This window comes from Sciurus carolinensis, chromosome 8 (assembly GCF_902686445.1).
Source record: "Sciurus carolinensis chromosome 8, mSciCar1.2, whole genome shotgun sequence".
Classification (NCBI taxonomy): domain Eukaryota; kingdom Metazoa; phylum Chordata; class Mammalia; order Rodentia; family Sciuridae; genus Sciurus; species Sciurus carolinensis.
Window position 1 is genome coordinate 144,914,237 of NC_062220.1, and position 23,063 is coordinate 144,937,299.

At 39.9% G+C, this 23,063-nt stretch overlaps 1 protein-coding gene across 2 annotated transcripts in view; it reads left to right on the plus strand.

The window, feature by feature from the left end:
• Positions 1-23,063, plus strand: part of Tmem116 (transmembrane protein 116) — a 112,383-nt gene that overhangs the window by 68,063 nt on the left and 21,257 nt on the right. The window lies entirely within an intron of this gene.

Here is a 23,063-nt window from a genome sequence, read left to right on the forward strand (position 1 = left end):
AGAAGAAAATTGTCACTAACTGAACCTTAAATAAGTCACTTCAAAAATATTACTTATGATCTTGGCTTTCTTATAAAAACAGAATGAAATGTTAGCATGAATACATTTAGAACTTATAAAATCTAAAAATACTAATAAAATACTAATATAAGATGGAGTAGAAAGTTTTTATTTATCTTCCATATCATAGATTCTTCCTTAAATATGATAGCCATTAAATAAATATTTGCCTTACTGGGATTTAGGAGACTAAAGATAATGAATTTGGTGAGTCTCGAGTCTCAAAAGAATACAAAATAGGATAATAAATTTGATTAATTACTCCTCTTTGATATAAAAAAAAGTTTATATTAATTACAGTGACCAAAGTTGTCAACAGTATCTTTCAGGCTTTTTACAAGGTTTTAAGTATGAGAACGTCAGGAAAGGTCAAATTTAGAATGTTTATATTAGTCTGGTGCAAGGGCGAGGAATCTGTGACATATAATGACATCCTGGTTTCTTCAGGCATCTTTTCTTAGCACAGAATGGTCAGTCTGTAAGGTGTCAGCAAGAGAAGAGGGGAAGATAAGACAACCAGACTACATTTCAAATTTAGTGCTAGTTTGGAGAACCATGTAGTTTAGAGAATGTTACTTCCTATTATAGACCAGCACCTCCTTCACAGGTATAATGATGAAATGATGATGTTTAACTATGATGGAAAAGTTTTGGGAATCTTTCTCCATGAATTTTCTCAAATAACTAAACTCATATACTCATAGCCTCAAATGAAAGAACTCAAAAAATATATATTTACTGAATGTTTTCAATGTATTAGTCATTCTTCTAGACCCTGTAATACATATTGATGAACATGATAGATGAATGTCCTGTCCTCATGGAATTTACAGTTCTGGAAATAATTTACCTTGATTTGTATGATGTCTGCTGTACATGAAGCTCTGTGCTAAACTGCTGGGAAGTAGGGTGGGTTATGTTTATGGTAGTATAAGAGAGTAAGAAATTAAAACTTCTTTTAAGGAGGCCTAAATTTAGATTTAATACACAAAGGTTTTAAGCATTAAGAGGAGCAATAAATAAAGGAAGTTATGATAACATTGACTCAGACTCATCAAATAGAACATATAAATTAAAGGGAAGGGACAAGGAATGGGAAAAGGAAAGATAGTAGAATAAACTGGACATTCTATCCTATGTGCATATGTGATACATGACCAATATAATTTATATCTTGTACAATCAGAAGAATGAGACGTTATACTCCATATGTGTATAACATGCCAAAATACATTTTACTATCATTTATAACTAATTAGAACATTTTTTTAAAAAGAACATATCAATAAAAACATAGAAATTATCTTTTAAAGGACCAAGTGAAAATTCTGAAGTTTAAAAGCATAACTGAAGTGAAAAATTCACTGGTGAGACTCAATAGATTTGAATTGACAGAAGAAAGAATTGAGTGAATTTGAAGACAGATCAATACAGATTGTGTAATATGAAGAACAGGAAGAAAACAGAAGGAAGGAAAATGAACAGAGCTCATAAAAACAAAGATACTGTTTAAATGCCAAAATATGCATACTAGGAGTATTAGAGAGAAAAAAGAATAGGAAAAATATTTGAAATAACAATGGCTAAAATCTTCTCAAATTTGATGAAAAATACTAATCTACCAAAAGAAGCTCAAGGAACTCCCAAGAAGGATAAATAAATGCAAAGAGATCTACCTTTAGATGTCGGGATTTCTGAGACCCCCAGCCTTGGGCATGGTCAAGATGGCGCCTGACGCTGAGCCAAAAGTGGCCAGCTATACAGTAAACAACCAGCAAATTCCAATGATTGGCTAGTTAACGATGTGACTAGAGCATGCCCCCCTCGTGTACCCATCCTATGCTTGCAGCTGTCCGCGTTTACCTCGTGTACTCTCCCCCGATTGGTTGAAGTGTATATAAGCCTGGTGGGTGGGAGAGCGAGGGGGCTGAAGAAGAGGGAGAAGCGGAAGAAGCAGCGAGGGCGGAGGCTGAAGCCGAGCTGGAAGCTGGGAGTGCGCGGAAGCTGGAAGAAGCTGGGAGAAGGGAAGCTGGGAGTGCGCGGAAGCTGGGAATAAGAGAAGTGTAGGAGAGGGACTGTGCACAATAAACTTCCAAAGCTTCAGACGTTTGTCGTGCCTCTCTCTGCGGGCAGAGGGGGCGCGATAACTGGTGCCAAAACCTGGGACATGAAGGAAAGATGAAGGCCTTATAAAAGAAAACAAGGTAAGATATTTGAAAATTTTTTTGTATACAAGTTAAACCGGTTATAAAAAAGTTAAAGGGTGTCAGGATGCGCCATCGGCGGTCCTGGGGACATGCGGAGTGCGGTCCGGTTGAAAGGTATCGAGATCCTGACGCGTAGAACGCGGGTATCGGGACACGCCATCAGCGGTCCTGACGCGTAGAACGCGGGTTGAAAGGTATCGGGATCCTGACGCGTAGAACGCGGGTCGGGGGGTATCGGGATACGCCATCAGCGGTCCTGACGCGTGGAACGCGGTCTAATTAAAGTGAAAGTAGAAACACGTTTGAAGCGGTCCAATTAGGTAGTACGTGAAAAGCCGCTATAAAAATTCTAATGCGCACTTGATAGTTTTCCTTTCAGTAATTTTGTTGCTCCTGGCAGCTAGGCCACTGTTTGTTATTGTAATTACCATAACTAAAGCTATTCAAATTAGTAACAATGGGGTCTGAAACGTCTAAATTCAGAATGCAGCAACCCCTTAGGGAGTTATTAAAAAACCATGGGACGCCATTAAAGGAAAAAACAGCTAAAGTATTTCTTGATACTGTGGAAAGGATTTCCCCTTGGTTTTTGGATGAGGGCCTTTTGAATACCCTACAGTGGGAACAGCTGGGGAAAGACCTTCGTATAGCGGATAGGCAAAATCCTTTGCCAGTAGGCACTATGGCTATTTGGTCTCTTATTAAATCCTGTCTGCAAGATAAAAACAAAAAACCTTCACTCACCGAACCTTTAGCTGAGGGAAGACAGGTTTTGGAAGAAATAAAAGAGGAACGTTCATATCTTTCTCAAAATTCAGAAAAAGGAACTAACTCAGATGAGGAACTATCGGAAGGGGAATTATCGGGAGAGGAATTGGGAAAAAGAGTACAAAGATTAAGACTAGATAAAAAGCCCCCTCTAGTGTCCGTGTTGCCTAGTGCACCTCCCATAAATAGGGAACCCCCTCATGAAGCATCCGGTTTCGGGTTACGCTCAGAATGGAGTCATCTTGGATCTGTAGCGTATCCTGTTTTTGAGGATGCTCAAAATCAGAGATTCCATCAACCCTTAGACTTTAAAATAGTGAAACAGTTAAAAGAAGCAGTTAGCACATATGGTCCTCAGTCAGCTTTTACTATAGCCTTAGTAGATACCTTGACATCATTAAACTTAGTGCCTCAGGACTGGACTAATCTTGCTAGGGCCGCTCTGTCTGGGGGACAGTACCTTATGTGGAAAACATCATGGCAAGAAATATCTACGGACACCACCCGCCGAAATGCAGCAGCGGGGAATCCCCAAATCGATAGGGACATGCTTATGGGCATAGGACCTTATGAAACCCTTCAGGCACAGCTTAATTATCATCCAGCAGTCTATGCGCAAATTGCCGTGGCTGCAACCAAGGCCTGGAAAACATTACAAGGAGCAGGAGATTTGCAGGGCCAGTTGTCAAAGGTAACTCAAGGGAATAGTGAGCCCTATGCGGATTTTGTTGATAGGCTAATTCAGACAGCATCACGCATCTTTGGAGATGCAGAGCAAGCCATGCCCCTAGTAAAACAGTTGGCTTACGAACAAGCTAACAGGTGGTGTAGGGAGGCCATAAGACCATGGAGAAACAAAGACTTGTCCGCCTACTTAAAAGTGTGTAGAGATGTAAATGATACTTCGGCGCAGAGCAGTGCCTTTGTAGCAGCCATAGACAGACAAACCACCTTGCTGTCTGCTGCACTTGCACAAGCCCAGGGGAGGTTCCCTTCAAGAACTAATAAAGAGTCTTTAGGATCATGTTTTGTGTGCGGACAGAAGGGACATCTAAAAGCCACTTGTCCAAACAAAAGGCCACCTTTTGCCCGGGGTGGGAACATCTATACAAAGAATAACCTGGGAACCAGACCTGGGCTATGTCCAAGATGCAGAAGAGGAAGTCATCGGAATAGTGCCTGTCAGCCTATTAGAGATAGGGAGGATAATTTCCTAGGGTTGAATCCTGAACTTCAAAAAAACGGGAGACAGGGCCCTCCCCGGGGCCTGCAACAAATATACGGGGTAATTCAACAAGTTCCCCGACGGTGGTATCCTCCCACAGAGAAGGGGAGCGCAGAGCCACCTCAGGAAGTGCCGGATTGGACATCTGTGCCGCCTCCAGACTCATACTAACCCCAGATATGGGGGTGCAGATGATTGATACTGATTGGCATGAAAAAATCCCACAGAACAGTGTAGGACTATTACTAGGTAGAGGTTCCTCAACACTAAAAGGACTTATAGTACACCCAGGGGTTATTGATCCTGATTTCACTGGACAAATAAAAGCCTTGGTCTCTTCACCAAAAGGAATTACGGTCATCTCTCCAGGGGATCGCATTGCACAAATGCTTATATTGCCCAGTCAACATTCTTTGTGGCCCAGTAAAAATACAAATAAAAGACAAGGAGGTTTTGGATCAACAGGAACCACTTTAATAAACCTTACTATGGATATGGGACAGAGGCCCCTCCTAAAATTAAAAGTGGGAAATATGGAATTTACAGGTTTATTAGATACGGGAGCAGACAAAAGTATTATTAGCGCAATGGTCTGGCCAAAGCACTGGCCATTGATCACAGCAGCTCAGAGTTTGAGAGGCTTAGGAGTAGCAGAAAGCCCCAATCAAAGTGCTTCCTCATTATCGTGGAAAGATACAGAGGGATACACAGGAATATTTCAGCCATATGTCTGTAATGTTCCTATTAGCCTATGGGGATGAGACGTCCTGCAGCAAATGGATATGAAACTCACCACTGATCAGACTTACCAAGGGACTCCTGTAAGAAATATGTTACAAAATATGAACTATGATGATAAAAAAGGATTAGGAAGACATAGTCAAGGATCTACCCAACCACTGCCTTTACTTCCACCAAAAAATGATTCTCATGGATTGGGTTTTTCCTAGGGGCCACTGATAAACCATCAATCCCTATAATATGGAAAGATGATAAGCCTTGCTGGATTCCACAGTGGCCCCTAACAAAAGAGAAGCTAGAGGCAGCTCATAAGTTAGCACAAGAGCAGTACAAGCAGGTCACTTACAACATTCTACTTCTCCTTGGAATACTCCAATATTCTTAACAAAGAAAAAATCAGGAAAATGGAGGTTATTACATGATTTAAGAGCCATAAACGAACAAATGTACCCTATGGGACCCATCCAATGTGGACTCCCTCTTGTCACTGCACTACCAAAAAATTGGCCTACTATTATTCTGGATTTAAAAGATTGCTTTTTCTCTATACCCTTACACAAAAATGATTGTTGGAGATTTGCTTTTACTTTGCCCTCTCTTAATCACACTCAGCCTGACCAGAGATTCGAATGGACCGTGTTGCCTCAAGGTATGGCTAACAGTCCTACTATATGTCAAATATACGTAGATAAAGCGTTAACAACTACTAGACAAAAGTTTAAGAGATTGTTGATTTATCATTATATGGATGACATACTTATTTGCCATCCAGAAAAAGAAGTTTTGTTAGAAGCATTACAATTTATAACTCAAGCATTAGAAAAGAGAGGACTAACGATAGCTCCTGAAAAATTACAATTAGAGGAGATCCAAGAATATCTGGGTACAAGGCTCACTGCTACTACAGTCAGACCAACAAGGTTGACCATCAGGACAGATCAATTGAATACCTTGAACGATTTTCAGAAACTCTTAGGTGACATTAACTGGATCAGATCCTATTTAAAATTATCCACAGGGGAATTAAAACCTTTATTCGATATATTAAAAGGTAATCCTGACTTGAATTCCCCTAGGAAACTTACTCCCGAAGCACGGATATCCTTACAGCTAGTAGAGAATAGACTTCAGCAGTGTTACGTTGATCGTTGTGATCCTACTCAACCATTAAGTTTAATCATAATCTCCCTTTTGGCATAGTTTGGCAAGGAGGACCTCTGCAAAGTATAAATCTCCCTAGCTCTCCGGCTAAAACATTGCAATCATATCCCCAAGCTATTGCTCAGGTAATATTCAAGGGAATAGAATCTTGCATTACTGTTTTTGGAATCCATCCATCTATTATTATAACTCCTTATTCCACTCAGCAAATTAAATGGCTAATTAATAATGATGATGATTGGTCAGTATTATATTGTTCCACTTCAGCTCAGTTCGATAACCATTATCCCCAACATCCCTGGATTCAATTCTGTAAAAATACTCCCATAGTTTTTCCAAAAGTGACTAGTGTCCAGCCTCTTAAAGACTGTGTAACCATTTTTACTGATGGCTCCAAAAATGGAGTAGGTGCAGTACTTATCAGTAAACAACTTCACACCATAATAGTTCCACCCAACTCCGCACAGGTTACTGAACTTGCAGCTGTAATATTAGCCTTTAAATTAGCAGATAATCAGCCATTCAATCTTCTATCTGATAGCTTATATATCGTTAACGCTTTACAGGTTCTTGAAACGGTACCTCATATTTCTTCCATGTCCACGGTAGCTTCTTATTTTACAACGCTACAAAACCTTATCCTACAGCGTAAACATCTATTCTATGTAGGACATATTAGAGCTCATTCTAATTTACCAGGACCTTTGGCCAATGCTAATGACTTGGTAGATATGGCCACCAAATCAATTTTTGTTTTTTCCATAGAGGAACAAGCAAAACTCTTTCATGAAAAATTTCATGTAAATTCCACTACTTTGAGCAGAAAATTTCCTATATCTAAATGTATGGCTCGACAAATAGTAAAAAATTGTCAACATTGTGCTCCTTTAATCCCAGTACAATCCTTTGGAGTTAACCCCAGGGGACTGCTGCCTGGTCATATTTGGCAGATGGATGTAACCCATATTTCTGAATTTGGTACTGTTAAGTATGTACATGTGTCAGTAGACACTGCTTCAGGGGTCATTATGGCTTCCGCTCATTCTGGAGAAAAGGTAAAAGATGTCATTCAACACTGCCTACAAGCATTTGCTGGCTGGGGCATACCTAAAGTTATTAAAACAGATAATGGTCCTGCTTATACTTCCAAAAGCTTCCGGTTGTTTTTACAAACATTTAACATCCAATCAGTCACTGGCATCCCCTATAATCCTCAGGGACAGGGCATTGTGGAAAGAGCACATCTTACTTTAAAAAATTGTCTAAATAAACAAAAAGGGGGAATAGGAGCCTCCTACAAGTCTCCTAAAGATAAACTTAATTTAGTTCTTTTCATTCTAAATTTCTTAACTCTGGATAGGGACGGCCATTCTGCAGCTGATCGACATTATAATCCCCATAATACTCCTCAAGTATGGGCAAAATGGAAAGATATCCTGACAGGTTGTTGGAAAGGACCGGATCCAGTCCTTCGTTGGGTCCGAGGGTCTGTTTGTATTTTCCCACAGGATCAACAGACTCCAGTCTGGATTCCAGAAAGGCTAATCAGAGTTTTACAGCATGCAAGTGATGCTGCTCCTCCTCACAATGGCGAGTCTGAGCCTTCCTCCAATAACAAAAACTCAGACGGAAAGGCAAACCCGGAACCTACGGGCCATTGTTAGCCTGGCCATATTTTTCATTTCTAACTAACACATTTCTTATCCTTCCTTTTCTTGTTTTTCACCAATTCCTCTACAAGCCTGTCAATTCTACTGATGATTTTTCAGGTTGTACTGCTTTTGGTGACAAGGATATCTCTAGTCTTTCTTTGCTTTAACAGGAGGAGTTTTTGCACTTTGCCGTTGGAATCATACTACAAATCAGACCCAGAGTAGAGCAACTCGTTCTGCTGACCCTAGCTGTGATATTGCTTTTCCTCCCACGTCAGCTTGAGTATTTCCTCCCTTTTTATGTTTCTACCAACCAACATTTCTAATAACACCTCTTAACTGTTCACTAACCGTGTGCTATCTCTCACAATACTGGAATGGTTCTTTTGCCACCCGTGCAATTTGCACATTTCTATCTTCCTACCAGTCCTAGTTTCTGTTGCAGATGTAGAACTGCCAGTGCTATTGTCGAGAAACAGAAGAGGCTTTGACATTGCAACAGCCGTGATCATTGTCATCACAGTCTTTACAGTAGCAGCATTGACACAACCACAACAACGATCATTTGGCCGAGAATGCAGCTGCAGCCTTGCAGACCATAGAGACTCTATCAGAGAGTGGACTCATTATAAGAACAAGTGGATACCTTGCAAGAACTTTTGGGACTGGGATGCGTTTATTCCCTGAGAGCTGTTTTGTGTTGCCCGTATTGTAACTCCACTGGGATGTATATTGTTTCTGTATTTAATATGGCTATATGGTTTTTCTTCTGCTTATAGATTTGTCAAACAGCGGGCAGGCTTAGGAGCTAGGGTGGTACTCCTCTGCCTTGGCCTCCTTCTCTTCATTCGTTTTGGCATGCATCTACGAGCTAGCCAATAGAGAGATCAAATTATCTTTCATCAGGCCATGACCGCCCTAAAGGCCGACAGCCCCCCATTAGTATGGCTCTTGATGCTGGACCGGTAGTCAAAGACGGGTAATGAAGGAGGTGGCTGTGTACCAACCTAAGACAGGAGCTGCAGCATGCTCTGCAGGCTCTGATGACGGGTAAGGACATATGCTGACCACTCAGCCTAAGACAGACACGGTCCCGAGCCTTAGTTTAATAGTAAAGAAGGGGGATATGTCGGGGTTTCCAGGACCCCCAGCCTTGGGCATGGTCAAGATGGCGCCTGACGCTGAGCCAAAAGCGGCCAGCTATACAGTAAACAACCAGCGAATTCCAATGATTGGCTAGTTAACGATGTGACTAGAGCATGCCCCCCTCGTGTACCTATCCTATGCTTGCAGCTGTCTGCGTTTACCTCGTGTACTTTCCCCTGATTGGTTGAAGTGTATATAAGCCTGGTGGGTGGGAGAGTAGAGAGGGAGAAGCAGAAGAAGCGGTGGAGGCGGAGGCTGAAGCTGAGCTGGAAGCTGGGAGTGCGCGGAAGCTGGAAGAAGCTGAGAGAAGAGAAGCTGGGAGTGCGCGGAAGCTGGGAGAAGCTGAGAGAAGGGAAGCTGGGAGTGCGCGGAAGTTAGCAGTAAGAGAAGTGTAGGAGAGGGACTGTGCACAATAAACTTCCAAAGCTTCAGACGTTTGTCGTGTCTCTCCCTGCGCGCAGAGGGAGCGCGATACCCAGCACTTTATTTATTCATTTATTTTTTAATTTTGAGACGGGGTCTTGCTTAATTGCTTAGGGCTTTGCTAGGTTGCTGAGGCTGGCCTCACACTTGCATCCTCCTGCCTCAACCTCGAGTTGCTGGGCTTACAGGGTACACTACCATGTTTGGCTGCATGTTGCTTTCACATCAACTGAAGGATCGAAAATCAGGCTGCACAGTGGGTGAGGCACTGGTGTAATCCCAGCAACTCGGAAGGCTGAGCCCAGAAGACTATAAGGTCAGGGCCAGCCTGGCAAGTCAGCAAGACCCTGTCTCAAAAAAAAAAAAAAAAAAAAGAGTTGGGGATTTGGCTAAGTGGTAGAGCACCCCTGAGTTCAAATCCCAGTACCACCAAAAGAAAAAACAAAAGTTGAACTACCATAAGTCAAGGACCATCTGTATTCTTCTTTTGATACTTTAGATATGATATCCCACTGCCTTCTGGCCTTCATCGATCTTGATAAGGCCACTGTTATTTCTTACTGAGGAACCTCTGTACTTAAAAAGTTGTGTCTCTCTTGCTGTTTCAAGATTTTTTTTATCTTTGGCTTTCCACATTTTGATTACAATATATCTAAATATCGCGCCCCCTCTGCCCGCAGAGAGAGGCACGACAAACGTCTGAAGCTTTGGAAGTTTATTGTGCACAGTCCCTCTCCTACACTTCTCTTATTCCCAGCTTCCGCGCACTCCCAGCTTCCCTTCTCCCAGCTTCTTCCAGCTTCCGCGCACTCCCAGCTTCCAGCTCGGCTTCAGCCTCCGCCCTCGCCGCTTCTTCCGCTTCTCCCTCTTCTTCAGCCCCCTCGCTCTCCCACCCACCAGGCTTATATACACTTCAACCAATCGGGGGAGAGTACACAAGGTAAACGCGGACAGCTGCAAGCATAGGATGGGTACACGAGGGGGGCATGCTCTAGTCACATCGTTAACTAGCCAATCATTGGAATTCGCTGGTTGTTTACTGTATAGCTGGCCGCTTTTGGCTCAGCGTCAGGCGCCATCTTGACCATGCCCAAGGCTGGGGGTCTCAGAAACCCCGACATATCCCCCTTCTTTACTATTAAACTAAGGCTCGGGACCGTGTCTGTCTTAGGCTGAGTGGTCAGCATATGTCCTTACCCGTCATCAGAGCCTGCAGAGCATGCTGCAGCTCCTGTCTTAGGTTGGTACACAGCCACCTCCTTCATTACCCGTCTTTGACTACCGGTCCAGCATCAAGAGCCATACTAATGGGGGGCTGTCGGCCTTTAGGGCGGTCATGGCCTGATGAAAGATAATTTGATCTCTCTATTGGCTAGCTTGTAGATGCATGCCAAAACGAATGAAGAGAAGGAGGCCAAGGCAGAGGAATACCACCATAGCTCCTAAGCTTGCCCGCTGTTTGACAAATCTATAAACAGAAGAAAAACCATATAGCCATATTAAATACAGAAACAATATACATCCCAGTGGAGTTACAATACGGGCAACACAAAACAGCTCTCAGGGAATAAACGCATCCCAGTCCCAAAAGTTCTTGCAAGGTATCCACTTGTTCTTATAGTAAGTCCATTCTCTGATAGAGTCTCTATGGTCTGTAAGGCTGCAGCTGTATCTTCGACCAAGTGATCGTTGTTATGGTTGTGTCAATGCTGCTACTGCAAGGACTGTGGTGGCAATCTGTGGTGGCAATGATCACGGCTGTTGCAATGTCAAAACCTCTTCTGTTTCTTGATAATAGCACTGGCAATTCTATATCTGCAACAGAAACTAGGACTGGTAGGAAGATAGAAATGTGCAAATTGCACAGGTGGCAAAAGAACCATTCCAGTATTGTGAGAGATAGCACACAGTTAGTGAACAGTTAAGAGGTGTTATTAGAAATGTTAGTTGGTAGAAACATAAAAAAGAGGAAATACACAAGCTGACGTGGGAGGAAAAGCAATATCACAGCTAGGGTCAGCAGAACGAGTTGCTCTACTCTGGGTCTGATTTGTAGCATGATTCCAACGGCAAAGTGCAGAAATTCCTCCTGTTAAAGCAAAGAAAGGCTAGAAATATCCTTGTCTCCAAAAGCAGTACAACCTGAAAAATGATCAGTAGAATTGACAGGCTTGTAGAGGAATTGGTGAAAAGCAAGAAAAGGAAGGATAAGAAATGTGTTAGTTAGAAATGAAAAATATGGCCAGGCTAACAATGGCCCGTAGGTTCCGGGTTTGCCTTTCCGTCTGAGTTTTTGTTATTGGAGGAAGGCTCAGACTCGCCATTGTGAGGAGGAGCAGCATCACTTGCATGCTGTAAAACTCTGATTAGCCTTTCTGGAATCCAGACTGGAGTCTGTTGATCCTGTGGGAAAATACAAACAGACCCTCGGACCCAACGAAGGACTGGATCCGGTCCTTTCCAACAACCTGTCAGGATATCTTTCCATTTTGCCCATACTTGAGGAGTATTATGGGGATTATAATGTCGATCAGCTGCAGAATGGCCGTCCCTATCCAGAGTTAAGAAATTTAGAATGAAAAGAACTAAATTAAGTTTATCTTTAGGAGACTTGTAGGAGGCTCCTATTCCCCCTTTTTGTTTATTTAGACAATTTTTTAAAGTAAGATGTGCTCTTTCCACAATGCCCTGTCCCTGAGGATTATAGGGGATGCCAGTGACTGATTGGATGTTAAATGTTTGTAAAAACAACCGGAAGCTTTTGGAAGTATAAGCAGGACCATTATCTGTTTTAATAACTTTAGGTATGCCCCAGCCAGCAAATGCTTGTAGGCAGTGTTGAATGACATCTTTTACCTTTTCTCCAGAATGAGCGGAAGCCATAATGACCCCTGAAGCAGTGTCTACTGACACATGTACATACTTAACAGTACCAAATTCAGAAATATGGGTTACATCCATCTGCCAAATATGACCAGGCAGCAGTCCCCTGGGGTTAACTCCAAAGGATTGTACTGGGATTAAAGGAGCACAATGTTGACAATTTTTTACTATTTGTCGAGCCATACATTTAGATATAGGAAATTTTCTGCTCAAAGTAGTGGAATTTACATGAAATTTTTCATGAAAGAGTTTTGCTTGTTCCTCTATGGAAAAAACAAAAATTGATTTGGTGGCCATATCTACCAAGTCATTAGCATTGGCCAAAGGTCCTGGTAAATTAGAATGAGCTCTAATATGTCCTACATAGAATAGATGTTTACGCTGTAGGATAAGGTTTTGTAGCGTTGTAAAATAAGAAGCTACCGTGGACATGGAAGAAATATGAGGTACCGTTTCAAGAACCTGTAAAGCGTTAACGATATATAAGCTATCAGATAGAAGATTGAATGGCTGATTATCTGCTAATTTAAAGGCTAATATTACAGCTGCAAGTTCAGTAACCTGTGCGGAGTTGGGTGGAACTATTATGGTGTGAAGTTGTTTACTGATAAGTACTGCACCTACTCCATTTTTGGAGCCATCAGTAAAAATGGTTACACAGTCTTTAAGAGGCTGGACACTAGTCACTTTTGGAAAAACTATGGGAGTATTTTTACAGAATTGAATCCAGGGATGTTGGGGATAATGGTTATCGAACTGAGCTGAAGTGGAACAATATAATACTGACCAATCATCATCATTATTAATTAGCCATTTAATTTGCTGAGTGGAATAAGGAGTTATAATAATAGATGGATGGATTCCAAAAACAGTAATGCAAGATTCTATTCCCTTGAATATTACCTGAGCAATAGCTTGGGGATATGATTGCAATGTTTTAGCCGGAGAGCTAGGGAGATTTATACTTTGCAGAGGTCCTCCTTGCCAAACTATGCCAAAAGGGAGATTATGATTAAACTTAATGGTTGAGTAGGATCACAACGATCAACGTAACACTGCTGAAGTCTATTCTCTACTAGCTGTAAGGATATCCGTGCTTCGGGAGTAAGTTTCCTAGGGGAATTCAAGTCAGGATTACCTTTTAATATATCGAATAAAGGTTTTAATTCCCCTGTGGATAATTTTAAATAGGATCTGATCCAGTTAATGTCACCTAAGAGTTTCTGAAAATCGTTCAAGGTATTCAATTGATCTGTCCTGATGGTCAACCTTGTTGGTCTGACTGTAGTAGCAGTGAGCCTTGTACCCAGATATTCTTGGATCTCCTCTAATTGTAATTTTTCAGGAGCTATCGTTAGTCCTCTCTTTTCTAATGCTTGAGTTATAAATTGTAATGCTTCTAACAAAACTTCTTTTTCTGGATGGCAAATAAGTATGTCATCCATATAATGATAAATCAACAATCTCTTAAACTTTTGTCTAGTAGTTGTTAACGCTTTATCTACGTATATTTGACATATAGTAGGACTGTTAGCCATACCTTGAGGCAACACGGTCCATTCGAATCTCTGGTCAGGCTGAGTGTGATTAAGAGAGGGCAAAGTAAAAGCAAATCTCCAACAATCATTTTTGTGTAAGGGTATAGAGAAAAAGCAATCTTTTAAATCCAGAATAATAGTAGGCCAATTTTTTGGTAGTGCAGTGACAAGAGGGAGTCCACATTGGATGGGTCCCATAGGGTACATTTGTTCGTTTATGGCTCTTAAATCATGTAATAACCTCCATTTTCCTGATTTTTTCTTTGTTAAGAATATTGGAGTATTCCAAGGAGAAGTAGAATGTTGTAAGTGACCTGCTTGTACTGCTCTTGTGCTAACTTATGAGCTGCCTCTAGCTTCTCTTTTGTTAGGGGCCACTGTGGAATCCAGCAAGGCTTATCATCTTTCCATATTATAGGGATTGATGGTTTATCAGTGGCCCCTAGGAAAAACCCAATCCATGAGAATCATTTTTGGTGGAAGTAAAGGCAGTGGTTGGGTAGATCCTTGACTATGTCTTCCTAATCCTTTTTTATCATCATAGTTCATATTTTGTAACATATTTCTTACAGGAGTCCCTTGGTAAGTCTGATCAGTGGTGAGTTTCATATCCATTTGCTGCAGGACGTCTCATCCCCATAGGCTAATAGGAACATTACAGACATATGGCTGAAATATTCCTGTGTATCCCTCTGTATCTTTCCACGATAATGAGGAAGCACTTTGATTGGGGCTTTCTGCTACTCCTAAGCCTCTCAAACTCTGAGCTGCTGTGATCAATGGCCAGTGCTTTGGCCAGACCATTGCGCTAATAATACTTTTGTCTGCTCCCGTATCTAATAAACCTGTAAATTCCATATTTCCCACTTTTAATTTTAGGAGGGGCCTCTGTCCCATATCCATAGTAAGGTTTATTAAAGTGGTTCCTGTTGATCCAAAACCTCCTTGTCTTTTATTTGTATTTTTACTGGGCCACAAAGAATGTTGACTGGGCAATATAAGCATTTGTGCAATGCGATCCCCTGGAGAGATGACCGTAATTCCTTTTGGTGAAGAGACCAAGGCTTTTATTTGTCCAGTGAAATCAGGATCAATAACCCCTGGGTGTACTATAAGTCCTTTTAGTGTTGAGGAACCTCTACCTAGTAATAGTCCTACACTGTTCTGTGGGATTTTTTCATGCCAATCAGTATCAATCATCTGCACCCCCATATCTGGGGTTAGTATGAGTCTGGAGGCGGCACAGATGTCCAATCCGGCACTTCCTGAGGTGGCTCTGTGCTCCCTTTCTCTGTGGGAGGATACCACCGTCGGGGAACTTGTTGAATTACCCCGTATATTTGTTGCGGGCCCCGGGGAGGGCCCTGTCTCCCGTTTTTTTGAAGTTCAGGATTCAACCCTAGGAAATTATCCTCCCTATCTCTAATAGGCTGACAGGCACTATTCCAATGACTTGCTCTTCTGCATCTTGGACATAGCCCTGGGGCATAAGGTGTAACAGATTTTACTATAGTTATCTCTTATCTTTTTCCTATTAACATCTCAACATTTCTATCGGGAAACCTTGCCACTATGTTTCTGCAAGCAGTTTCAACAGCTATTTCTTGCCACTGAGCTTCTCCAATTAGACATTGTCCTCCAGATAACACTGCTCTGCATACCTGTTTCCAAATAGTCTTAACTGCCTCTTTAAAGTTTTTTCAATGGTTGATGGTATCTCCATTTGCTCTTCAAATACGGGCAGGTTCTACAAATTTTGAAGCTCTTTTTATTAGGCTTAGGTTTCTCCTACCTTTTCCCCTTGTTCCTAAATTTTCACTACCACTTGGTTATTCCTTCCGTGGGTTCTTTATGTTAGACTTAGTTCCCTTTTTTCCCTTGTTCTTTAGATTTTTTGAGCAATTATTTTCTAGGTCACCACCACTCAATTTTTCCTCACTTTATTCTCTTTAAGAGTTCTTTTCTGTTACTATTAGATCCTGTTCATGAAGATCCCCCTTGTGGCACACTGAGCAGCTTTTCTTCTATAAACCCTGGGCTTATTTCTACTAGGGTTTGAACATATGATCATACAGTGGTTTCCTTATTTTCTAGTCCTTCCCCAGTGTTTCTCCCTGAGGGGTTGCTGCATTCTGAATAATGGCGTCTCATGGTTTTTTAATAGTTCCCTGAGGGGTTGCTGCATTCAGACCCCATTGTTACTAATTTGAATAGCTTTAGTTATGGCAGTTACAATAACAAACAGTGGCCTAGCTGCCAGGAGCAACGAGATTACTGAAAGGAAAACTATCAAGTGTGCATTAGAATTTTTATAGCGGCTTTTCACGTACTACCTACACCCTAATTGGACCGCTTCAAACGTGTTTCTACTTTCACTTTAATTGGCCCGCGTTCCACGCGTCAGGACCGCTGATGGCGCATCCCGATACCTTTCAACCGGACTGCACTCAGCGTGTCCCCAGGACCGCTGATAGCGTATCCTGATACCCTTTAACTTTTTTATAACCGGTTTAACTTGTATACAAAAAAATTTTCAAATATCTTACCTTGTTTTCTTTTATAAGGCCTTCATCTTCCCTTCATGTCCCGGGTTTCGGCACCAGTTATCGTGCTCCCTCTGCCCGCAGGGAGAGACACGACAAACGTCTGAAGCTTTGGAAGTTTATTGTGCCCAGTCCCTCTCCTACACTTCTCTTACTCCTAACTTCCGCGCACTCCCAGCTTCCCTTCTCTCAGCTTCTCCCAGCTTCCGCGCACTCCCAGCTTCCAGCTCAGCTTCAGCCTCCGCCTCCGCCGCTTCTTCCGCTTCTCCCTCTCTACTCTCCCACCCACCAGGCTTATATACACTTCAACCAATCAGGGGAGAGTACACGAGGTAAACGCGGACAGCTGCAAGCATAGGATAGGTACACGAGGGGGGCATGCTCTAGTCACATCGTTAACTAGCCAATCATTGGAATTCGCTGGTTGTTTACTGTATAGCTGGCCGCTTTTGGCTCAGCGTCAGGCGCCATCTTGACCATGCCCAAGGCTGGGGGTCCTGGAAACCCCGACAGCTGGGGATGTGGCTCAGTGGTTAAGCACCTAAGTGGTTAAGTACCACCACCAGCACTGCCCCCCCCCAAAAAAAAGAAGAAAGCAATATGCATTGGGTAGAAACTATTTCAAATTTCGAATTTTGATCTTTTCTGGGATAGTACAATACTGTTGTGATCCTGGGCAGCAACACTGAGTTGCAATTCCCATTCAACCATGCAGTCACAAGGGTAAACAACCAATTATCTATAGTGTGTAGATTAAATGTATTTTACAGTTATGATATTTTCAATTTATGATGGGTGTTTAAATCAACTTTGCATGACTGTGACCAAAAGACCTGACAAAAACAACTTAGAGGAGGAAATTTTTATTTCGTCTGATGATGTCAGAGGTTCCATCCATGGTTGGCCAACTCCATATCTCTGGACCCAAGGTGAAGCAGAACATCATTGCAGAAGTGCATGACAGAGGCAAGCAGTTTGGAACATGACAGCCAGAAAGCAGAGATTCCTGCTCACTAGGGATGAAATATAAACCTGAAAGTTACACCCTCAGTGACTCACCTCCTCCAGCCACACACTGCTTGCCTACCATCACCACTCAGTTAATCCATCAGTGGATTAATCCACTGATTAAGTCACAGCTCATAATCTAATCTTTTCACCTTTGAACATTCTTATATTATCTAGCTTTGGGGGGACACTACGTATCTCAACCATAAGAATGGGCTTATTGGGCTGTAACCCTGATCTAAATCAAAGAGCATCTGCATGGCTTCATTTTGTTTCTTTTTGTGTTATTTTCTTATACATATTATGTCTATATTATGTTACAAACCTCCAAGTAAAGTATTACAGTTCTTTCTATATTATACATTTTAAGGAAGCTAAGAGAAGAAAGTGGAGCACAAAGATATTTATAGAATTACAGTGTTAACCTTCTTCTTTACTATTTTTCTCTTTATTTTTGTGAATTTGAGTTACCATATGGAATAATTTTTCATTACAATTTATCTTTATTTACACTTCATCCTTTATGATATTGTTGTCAACTGTATTACCTTTGTGTATGTTATAGGCCCCACACTAATTATCACCACAGTCAATTTTAGACATTTTCATTATTCCCAAACCCTTTACCTCTTATCCATCATCCTTCTATTTCTTCCTTATGCCAGCTCTAGGTAGCCACTAATGTACTTTCTGTCTCTATAGTTTTTCCTATTATGGAAATTTCATACAATGGAATCATACAACATGTGGCCCTTCGTGACTGATTTCTTTCACTTAGCATAATATTTTCAAGATTTATCCACATTGTAGCACAAATGAGTACTTTTGTTTTTGGCTGAATAATATCCCATTGTATACCACATTTTATTTATTCATTCTCCAGTGGATAGACATTGAAGTGTTTCCACCTATGACTGTTACAGATAATGCTGCTCTTAACATTTGTGCACAGTGTTTGTGTGAACATGTTTTTATCTCAAATATATAACTAATGGAATTGCTGGGTTACATTCAACTCTGTTGAATCTTTTTCCCAAAGTAACTGCACATTTGCATTCCCATCAGTAATGTATGAAAATTCAAATTTTTCCACATCCTTGCTAATGCTTTTTATTATCTGTTCTCTTGATTATAGCCATCCTAATAGATATTAAATGGTAGATCATTGTGTTTTCACTGATTGACTTTGAATGGCAGTCCACACTTGGATTCCTCACATTAACCTTACTTAATCCTGTTGTTTTCCTTTTTACTTATTGATGTTATTCAACTGCAATATTTTGGATTTGAGTCTATGAGGTATATTGATGTATTGCTCTGTAGTTTTCTCTCTTTCTCTTTTTTCCCTTTTGTTTTGTTTTTTGGTGGTACTATGGGTTGAACTAAGGACTTTCTACCACTGAGTTACATCCCAGCTCTCCTCCCCACTTTTTTTGGGATAATATTTCTGTCTGGCTCTACAATCAGGATAATTCTCTGTCCACAAATAATAGTGTTGTTTCTTTATTTTTTTCTTTCAGAAAAAAAGATCATGCATTATTTTTGTTATTTCCTTCTTACATATTTTATATAATTTATCAGTGACATCCACATTTGGATTTTTCCTTATAGAGAGATAATTAGTAAAAATGTATTATTTCTTTTTGTGTCATTTGTTCTTTTTTCCTTGTGATACTGGGGGTTGATACCCAGGGCACTCTACTGTTGAACTAAATCCCCAGGTCTCTCCCCACCACCTTTTTTTTTTTTTTTTTTTTTTTTTTGATTCTTTCTTTGAGACAAAGTCTGGCTAAGTTGCCCAAGCTGGCCTTGAACTTGAGATTTTTCTGATTTAGGTTTCCAGATGTCTGAAATAACAGGCATGCACCACCACACTAGCTCCCACTTGGCTTATTTAAGACATTTGTCAGGACAGGGGATATAGCTAAGTGGAACAGTATGTGTGTTAGCATGTGAGACCCTGGTAGCTAAGTGGAACAGTATGTGTGTTAGCATGTGAGACCCTGGTTTGAACTTCAGTACCACATAGACACAAAATTGTTCATTTTATTTAGATTGTTGAATTTACTGGCATAGAGTTGTTCATAATATTATTACCTTTTTAATGTCTTTAAGATCTGTAGTAACAGGCTGGGCGCTATGGTGCACACCTGTAATTCCAATGGCTCGGAAGGCTGAGGTAGGAAAATCTAGAGTTCAAAGCCAGCCTCAGCAACAGCAAGGCACTAAGCAACTCAGCGAGACCCTGTCTCTAAATAAAATACAAAATAGGGCTGGGGGTGTGGCTCAGTGGTTGAGTGCTCCTGCATTCAATCCCCAGTACCAAGAAAAAAAAAAAAAAAAAAAAAAGATCTGTAGTGATAACTTTTGTTTCATTCTTGCTATTGGTAATTCAGGTTTTTTTTTTTTGTTTTTTTTTTTTTTCTGTTCTGCTTAGTTTGGCTATCAGTTTTATTGATATTACCAAAGAACCAAGTTTTGGTTTCATTGACTTTTTTGTCTATTTTTCCTTTTCATTGATTCTCATTATTTTCTTTATTTCCTTTCAACTTAGTTTTGACTTAAGGTTCAAACTAACTTCTTAAAATAAGGCTGAGTACAGAAGCACATTTAAAAAAAAAGGTTGAGCCTTAAAACATTGATTTTTAAACCTATCCTAAATTTGCTAATATAAGCATATAAAGCAGTTTTCCCTATAAACATTACTTCATTTACATCTGACAAGTTTTGATATGCTATATTTTTATTGTCATTTAGGTCAATATATTTTTATTTCTCTTTCAATTTTCTCTTTGATCCATAGATTATTTTAAAGTGTGTTGTGTAGTTTACAAATATATGATTTTCCATTTTTTTAAACTAATTTCTAATCAATCAGTATTCTCAAAGAACTCTGTTTAAATAGTAATCATAAATTTATTGAAACTTGTTTTGTGGCATACAATGTGATCTATCTTGGATAATGTTCCAGGTACACTTTAAATGTATAATCTAATTGCATCCCATTATCTAATCCACTAACTTCACTCAGATTTTTCTTATTGCCCCAGTAATGTCTTTTTCTGTTCCAGAATTGCATCTAGGATCACATATTACATTGAGTTGTCCTGTTTCTTTAATTTGGGATACTGCCTCGATTTTTCTTCATAACACTGATATTATTATTATTATTATTTTTGTACTGGGGTTGAACTCAGGAGCACTCAACCACTGAGTCACATCCCCAGTCATTTTTATTTTTTATTTTGAGACAGGGTCTTTCTAAGTTGCCTGAGGCTGACCTCAAACTTGTAATTCTTCTGTTTCAGCCTTCTGAGTCACTGAAATTACAGGTGTGTGCCACTGTGCCCAAGTAACATGGACACTTTTGAAGAGTACTAGCAGTTTATTTGTAGTGTCCCTCAGTTTGAGTTTGTTTTATGTTCCTCATATTTAAATTCAGATAATGTATTTTGGCAAGAATACCACAGAAATAACATTACATGCTTTTCAGGACATCATGTCAGGAAGCAAATGTTATCAATTGATTTCTGCCAAGTTTCTGTTTTCCTTTCTAATGAGTCTCCTTGGGGAAATTCTTTGAGACTATATAAATATCCAGTTTTTCACCATACATTCACCCTCTAATTTTAGGTTTTCTGATTATTCTTGCCTGAAATAATTATTATTATGGCATTTATTTAGAATTTTTACTTGTCCAGTTATTTGTTGGTATCAGGATGGACTCTTAGATTTTTTTTCTTTTTCTTTTCTTTTCTTTTTTTTTTTTTTTTTTTTTTTTTTTGGTACTGGGGCTTGAAGCCATGGGTGCTTTTACCTCTAAGCCACATCCCCAGTCCTTTTTTATATTTTATTTAAAGACAGGATCTCGCTAATTGCTTAGGGCCTCACTAAATTGCTGAGACTGGCTTTGAACTTTCCATCCTCCTGCCTCAGCCTCCCAGTTTGTTACAGGTGTGCATCACCATGCTCTGCTCAAACTCTATGATTTTAATTTTATTTTATGAGTTTTAATTCATTACTATCATGATTTCATTATGGTTTAAATTGTCCTAGATTCTTGTAGAACCATTCAGGTTGGCTTATATATCTTTTTAAGAAATCCTCATCATCTTTTGAGTGCTTCCTTATTTGTCTCCACAAACCATCCCAGGCTCATCCTGTACTTTCTCAGTCACACCTCTGTTATCAGCCATTGTCAAAGGAACTTCGGGTTTCTTTTCCTGGGGATTGGTATTTAGAAGCCAAGAACTATATTTTAGTGTACTTGTTCATACATGAGTATCATTGCTTTCAGGCAATGAAGACAGCAAGGAAATAACTATGTATATATGCATATGTACGTATGTGATATCTGTTGGTATATATATTTAAAACTGTGAACTGACATTGATGCCTCGTCGTAATTCTGACCTGATATTCTAATTCTGATTCAACACTTGAGTTTATTCTCATAGTTCCCATTTCTTATTTGTAAACCTTTGTTTTATGGGGAGAATATACTTATACATATACTTATTATATGTATATAATATACTTATTATATATTATATAATATACATATACTTATTTGTTTAATCCTAGAATTCTTATAAAGTGTTTTGAGAATGTCAAACCCATGTCTCTATGCAAAGCAAATTTATTGACTAGACAACAATATTTATTTACAGTTCTCATAAAAATTTTTTATTGTAATTTAAGTTTGACTTGTTTATGTCCCACATATATATGAGGTCATGCAGTATTTGTCTGTGCCTGTTTACAGTTCTTTTTGTCTTCAGATTTTATATATATTGTCAAAACACTGTTTTCCAAAGTTGCTTAAGTTCTTCTGTTGCCTTAATTATGTTTATATTATCCATTAATAATGCAGTTATTTTCATTGTTTCTGCTTGTATCTCATCCCTACCCACTCATAATCTTGATTTATTTTATTTTATTTAGTATGTGAAATTAACATTGTTCCAAAAGTCAGAACTACTCAAAGAGGTATTACTTTTCCCTCATACCTTCTACACAATTATTTTCCTATTTTCTACCCTACTATCTTAGAAATATCTGGTAACTTTTTTTTTTTTTACACAAATAGAGCACAACTTTTCATTTCTCTTGTTATACACAATGCAGTCACACCATTCGTTAATCATACATGTACATCGGGAAATAATGCTTCATTCCACTGTCTTTCCCATCCCCATACCCTCTCCCCTCCCCTCACTCCCTCTGCCCAATCTAAAGTTCCTCCATTCTTCCCTTCCCCCCTCCCACCCATTCTGGATCAGCATTCACATATCAGAGAAAACATTTGGCCTTTGGTTTTGGGGATTGGCTTATGTAGCTTAGCATGATATTCTCCAAATTCATTCATTTACTTGCAAATGCCATAATTCTTTTTTAAGGCTGAGTAATACACTATAGTTTCTTTATCCATTCATCTATTGAAAGGCATCTAGGTTGGTTCCACAGTTTAGCTATTGTGAATTGAGCTGCTATAAACATTGATGTGGCTGCATAATTGTAAATGCTGATTTTAAATCCTTTGGGTATAGACTGAGGACTGGAAATGGATCAAATGGTGGTTCCATTCCAAGTTTATCTGGTAACTTTTTATTGGATCCTGGACATTGTGAATATTTGTTATTGTGGGTTTGGATTTTGTTGTCTTTCTTTAAAGAGTGAGAAGTTTGTTTTGTCAATGAGTTAATTGT